This window comes from Gavialis gangeticus, unplaced genomic scaffold, assembly GCF_001723915.1.
Source record: "Gavialis gangeticus isolate Ggan-Ray unplaced genomic scaffold, GavGan_comp1, whole genome shotgun sequence".
Lineage (NCBI taxonomy): Eukaryota > Metazoa > Chordata > Crocodylia > Gavialidae > Gavialis > Gavialis gangeticus.
The window spans coordinates 24,400,462-24,406,892 of NW_017728995.1; the positions used below are offsets into that span (position 1 = coordinate 24,400,462).

At 41.1% G+C, this 6,431-nt stretch overlaps 1 protein-coding gene across 1 annotated transcript in view; it reads left to right on the top strand.

The window, feature by feature from the left end:
* The first annotated feature begins 1,053 nt into the window (after positions 1-1,053).
* Positions 1,054-6,431, top strand: part of PIK3CA (phosphatidylinositol-4,5-bisphosphate 3-kinase catalytic subunit alpha) — a 76,997-nt gene continuing 71,619 nt past the window's right edge. Inside the window, exon 1 of the mRNA XM_019503332.1 lies at positions 1,054-1,427. The gene's annotated coding sequence lies outside the window, so the exon portion shown is untranslated. The remainder of the gene's footprint in view (positions 1,428-6,431) is intronic.

Here is a 6,431-nt window from a genome sequence, read left to right on the forward strand (position 1 = left end):
TAAAACATTTTACCTGAATAGTTAGTGAAATGTTAAATGAGCTCACAAACAATATAGCTGAAACTTTTGAACAGTACAGAAGGATGTATTTCTCTACATTCAAATTGGATATCGGTTTCTAATCTTTTTTTTGTAAACCCTTACAAAGCATCCAGAACAATGGCAGTGAATCATATAAAAAACCTTTACACTTCCTATAAATATTGAAGGTGCCAGCAAAATGGCTTGCTGAACAAGTAGGAATAATCCAGACCTATTTTACATGCTTTACTTTATGTGCACCTTACTTCACATGCTTTACCATATTCTTAATATGAAACAGTCATGTTTAACTGTATAATTTGAAATTTGATCACAAGAAGCCTTGTGTTCACATAGTACTATGCAGCTTTTTCTGGAGAGGGTATACATTATTGCCCCATGTAAGATATAGGTGTTTTCATAAAAATTGTTTCCCACTTAACAAGATTGTCCTTTCAGACAGGAAAAGCAAGGGAATGGGGAATTCATCCCTTTGTTTAGAGGAAACAAATTACTTTCTCATAAACCTAATCAAGGAAGGCACAAAGCCACTTGGCAAGAGTTTGCTTACATTAAGTATTTGCTAGGAATGTTTATAGTCTGTTTTTGAAAGTTATACAGTATAACCTCATAAATCCAGAATTATCGAAAATCCAGCACTTTATAAGACTGCCGCTACTCCCTGATGGAGTGTAGCCAGTCCCAGAGCAGCGGAAGGGGAAGCTTGCATACAGCAGCTGCTGCCGCGATCCACCACCCCACGCCACCACTCCGCATGGGGCCGCTGCTTCCGGACCAGCCGCCGTTCCAGTTTGAAAATTCTGACATTTCCGTCAGGTGCTCGGTCCTGAGCATGCCGGATTTATGAGGTTATACTGTACGCAAAATATTAAGACCCAGGAGTATTCAAATGGTAGAATTCTGATTGGGGAGGAGTGGATGTGTTTGTGGCAACCTTCTCTAGAACATTTTCTCTAAACGCTTCAATTCAGGTTAAGTTTTGAAGAGATGCTTATGTCTGTCTCTTTTGCCACAGGCAGCATCTCTTGAGAGGGGGAGAGCTGCTGGTTGAACTTCCTAACTCACTGTTTTGGTGACAGAAGATTAATGGGGCTTCCAAGTTGCACCCCCATCCTCACTGCACTTCCTGCATGTTTCTCCTTCGGAGTAGTGAATAACCACCTCCTTACCTTAAACCAAGTAATAAAGTAGGCTGTGAATAGTTGGGTCCAGTTTGGACATACACATTCATCCACCTTCTCTTCATGTCCCCCTTTCTTGCAATAAATTTGGAGCCAGTTGGTGAAATCACACAGACGGACATATTTTTTAACTGGTTCATCTCTTCAAGATCCAACAGGAATATGCTGCATCAAAATTGACTTGTACAAAAGAGATTTCTAAAGGTAGCTTTTTTTTGTAGTAAATACTTTGACAGTTGCTTTTATACTTAGGGGAGTTTTTTGTTTTGCTTTTCTTTTAATCTCCTGCTATAATTCTAACTGGCGGCTCTATAAAAAGCACAGGAGGCTTAATGAATTGACTAATTCTTATTGTAAAATACCCTGGAATAGTGAACTAGTTGAGTCACTCTTTTGGCTGAACATTGATCCTTCTCTAGGGAGAAGAGACTTCTTCAGCAAAGGAATGTCCACTGGATATTTCCATTGTCATGGTCTAGGATGGAGTCTCTTATTTGAAAGATTATAGTCTCCACTACTTAAAACTGATTTTTTTTTTAAATGCTTTAACAGTGTGTTACTGTAGTGGTCTGTTTGGATAAGAAAAGCCACTTGGCTTCAGGTTTCATTACCCAAATGTAACTGGAAGTCAAATTCTAATGCAGTTCAGACAAAAATTCAGCTGAAATTCTGTCTTCGTTCATAGGTTTTTCTAAGTGTGTTGGATCTTAAGGTTCTAAGCCAAGATCAAGAAAAAAATGTATGTTTTTTTGTATTTTCTCCCCATTGTGGATGGAAAGTCTGTACTACACAGGCTGAAATAGGTTAGTTTGTTCTGACTTCCTGTTCCTGTTTTTCCTGCGACTGCCAGTCTTGTAATGTATTGCAGATTTGAGGGGGCACGCCTCCCCTAACATCACATATAGTGCAGACATAATTATCAGAACTAGGTTTTGTTCTAAATGGAAAGCTGTGTGCCAGGATTTAATCCAGTGTATGATTACAGTGAGTGTCTTTTTAATCAGCCACATGGCCCAAGGCCCACTAAGAACTCTTCTTGCTTGCTAAAGTATAAAACTGAACTCTGTCCAAACCTGATTCCCTCTTTCAGTGATAGACAAAGCAGCAAGCAGTTTTGCACAGCATCAAAAAACTGCAAGAAAAACTTGGTCCTTATCAGCTGTCATTTCCATATTCACAATTCCAAATTAGGATGGTGTGTTGTTACCTAAATAGTTTAATGACTAGGAAAAAATAAATGTTTAGAATACAGTTGGGAAAAAATTACTTAAACAGTGTTGAAACCAGAAGAGACAGTGGAGACTTGGTATGATGGAGCTCTCCCTTCATGGTCATAAAGAGACTCATTCTGTCCTATTTGATGTTTACATATCGTGCTTTTTTCTTGCAGTAAGTTGAGTCAAGAGCTCTCAAAAAAGCATAAGAATGGGGCCACTTACTGCAAAGATGCAACTGAATAAAAAATGCTGCGTGTGTTGTTTGTTCAAGCTAAGTGGAGCAACAGTCAGTGGAGATGAGATTTGATTCTCAGAAGAAATGAGTGGCAATGAGGAACTGCCTCTGCAAGGTGTCAAACAGCACTGTTTTCTAAAACTATTTGATAGGCTTAGGGGATGGTGCAGATCTGTATCTGACTTAGATCCTGTCAAGAGGTCACAAAATACTAACCTTATGTCTTAAGTTAAAAAACTTAAATTTGTCTTGTATGACTACAATGAAACTGTCATCAAAAATAGAAGTTTGATTTCCCCCCCCCAGTAAGTTAGAAAAAAATAAGGAGCTTATAATTGTATTATAAACATTTGCTTTTCCTGGTTATTAAAGCATTTGGGTAACAACACGCTGTCCCAGCTTGGAATTATGAAAGAGGAAACGAGAGCTGATAAGGTCCATGTTTCTCTTACTCTGTCATGTTCAAATGGGACATACTTTCTACTGATCAGTGTATTAAAGCTCAAACCAATGGAGCTTGTAAAGAGTTGTTCTCTCTGGATTTCATCTTCTTACAACACTTGCTGTCACCTCAGTAAAAATTGGCTTTGCCCCTGTATAGTGGGGGGGGAGGGGAAGCACTCACCTACCTGTTCTCAGACCTTGGAGGAAGAGATGAGAGGTTATCTGGTAAATATTTAATTAACTTGTGGGCAGACTGTTTCAGTTGTTTTGAAACTAAATGAAAAGTTGGCATCTACATGTTTTATTTGTATTATTCAGCTGCTAAAAGAGGGTCACATGTAATATTTTTTTTCCAAAATTGTCCTCCTCTTCATGCATTGAAACAGTGACTAAAGTGACAGTGAAGCTATCATCCTAGTTAGTCCTCTTTCAAGGTAAATCCAGAGATCAACTCTGGAGCACGATGAAGTAGAGTAAGACAGTATAACTTCCAGCAAGAAGTAAAAAGGGATGTCTGTGAAATCTGAGATTTACATAGCTCACACGTGAGGAAAATGAGAACAGAAGCTATTCCTAACTCAGGAGGGCTTGACTCTGGCATCAAAAGAAGCCGCTAACAGCTAGAACTCCTCCCCAGCAACAGCCTTCTTAAATGTATTGTCAGTGATTGTTTTTTTGATTGCAGTCCAAAAACGCAATTTTTCTTTCATCATCTGTATCCCATGCCCTTTCTGTACTCTCCTGTCTGTATCATTGATGTACAACTGTAAGGTGACATGGGATGAATATGCATTTTACCTTCTAATCTTTTCCTCTCTAGCTGTTCTGGTATATGTGTAATTAAGAAAAAACAAACCGCATAACTGAACATACAAGATTTGTTGTACTGCCAGTGTTCACTTGACTCTATGAAGCAAGTACAGTCTGTGCTTTCATATTTTTCTGTCATTCATCTCATGAGCAGGTGTTAAATTTTACCGTTTTGGTAGTTGTTTATAGTTGGATATTTCTTTAAGCTGTTTTTCAAGGCCCTTGTAACCAACCGCTGCCCAAAGATGTTCTCTTAAAGTATTCTTTGTATGTGTGGGTATCTAAAATCTTCTTAATAGCAAGAATTACCTGGCAAAAGATGCTCTGAATTCCTAGTGATACCTAGTTTCCATAGGAAAGTTCCCTCCGTTCAACTTCATTTCTTAGGAGAAGAATGAACAACATAAGAATTTTCCCCAATCTGATGGAAAGAGCCCTCTAGACATGGAAGCTTACACATCCCATACACTGCAGAGCTCTTCGATAGCTTTAAAATGAACATTGGATAGCTGTAAGCTCTTCTCAGAAGCACTTTACTGCTAGTTGAAATAAAAGTTCTGTCCAGGCAACGGCCTTTCCTAACAGGAAATTGGCTCTTATAGGATGGATGTATCTTTGACATAGTGAGTAAAGCCCTGTTTTTTTGATCCTTCCTTTATCTGTAGAATACCAAGTGATGACCTTCCAATAGGGCTCATTTATTGCTAAACCAAGTAACACAATAGCACCGACTGACTTGCCCACACCAAACAAGTGTGCTAGTGAGTAATCTGTATTATTTTTAGCTGGCTTCCACAAAGCAGTAGTACTGTCCATACTGATTACAGCAATTGTCTGCTTCTGTGCAAGGTGTGATTAATGGACCAAGCTCCTTGCAAAAAAAAAAAAAAAGGTAGCTTTGTTCATTTAACCCATTTCATGAATGCATAAAATATAGTTGTGAGCAAATTCTAAACTTCAGGTGGTCATAAAGCAAGGCTATACACAAGGAAGACCTGGCAGATCCTCTTGCATGTATAAGTAACTCTACTGACACACTCTTTTAATTTTAGCCTCCAGTGTCTGTCTCCCTAGCTGGTGCTTTTCCAGCCATTGTTGTACAGAAATGATAGGCTAATCATTTTCAACCAGTGTGCCAGGGCACTTTGGGGATGCCTTGATTCTTTAAAGGGTGCCATGTGGTGCTGTATATTATTTGCACTGATAGGTGGTACAAGCCCTTGCCCATGATTCACAAGATAAACCCAGATGGCGCATCCCTATGAGCAGAACGTTTGTTTCTCCGAGGACAAACAGCAGTGGCAAAATATGTGCTGCTACTACTTGTTGCCGGGGACCATCTATGCATGTACACTCTGGCGTGTGGCATGTTGTTCCACATAGGGTAAGAGAGGCTGGGGCTGGAACCTAGGCTGGGGCCAGCAGCCTTACTATGAGTCCTAGGGGCTCCAGCTGGCCAGGCTCTGGTTTCAGGTGGCACACACTGCTTCCATGTATGCTGTCCCACTCTTTTTAGGCACAGGGTTTCTCCTGGTATCAGTCCCCCCGCACCCCCGTGCACACTGCAGATTAAAGGGACTTGTGGTATGTAGCACCAAAAATGGATCTGCAGCACTGCATACCGCATATGTGCGCTCATCTGGATGTGCCCATTGTTTTCAACTAGGAATCCATAGTGTCAAAACATTCTGACCTGTTATAGTCGTTTTGAGTGCCTTACAATAGAATTATTGCTCTATTCATAGATTTCATAGACATTAGGGCTGGAAGGGACCTCAGAAGATCATCGAGTCCAGCCGCCTGCCCAAAGGGCAGGAAGTCAGCTGGGGTCATAGGATTCCAGCAAGATAAGCATCCAGTTTGCTCTTGAAGGTGTTCAATGTAGGTGCTTGAACCACCTTCGATGGCAGGCTGTTCCAGACCTTGGGGGCTCGGACAATAAAGAAATTCTTCCTTATGTCCAGCCTGAAGCGGTCTTGTAGTAGTTTATGACCGTTTGACCTCATCGTCCCTTGGGGTGCTCTGGTGAACAAACGTTCCTCCAGATACTGGTGGTCACCCCGATAAACTTATAGGTGGCAATCAGATCACCCCTGAGCCCGCGCTTTTCCAGGCTAAAGAGCCCCATAGCTCTCAGCCTGTCATCATAAGATCTGTTTTCCTGACCTCTGATCATGCGCGTTGCTCTTTGGACTCTCAAGCTTCTCCACATCCTTTTTGAATTGTAGAGCCCAAAACTGGATGCAGTACTCCAGCTGCAGCCTCACCAAGGCTGAGTACAGGGGGAGAATGACCTCCTGGGATTTGCTTGAGAAGCATCTGTGGATGCAAGCCAGCGTTTTGGTAGCTTTACTAGCTGCAGCATTGCATTACAGGCTCATGTTCGTTTTGTCATCAGTGATGACCCCCAAGTCTCTTTCTTCCGTAGTACTAGCCAGCGTAGCGCAACTGAGCCTGTTAGGATGCTGCGGGTTTTTCTTCCCAAGGTGGAGAACCTTGCAT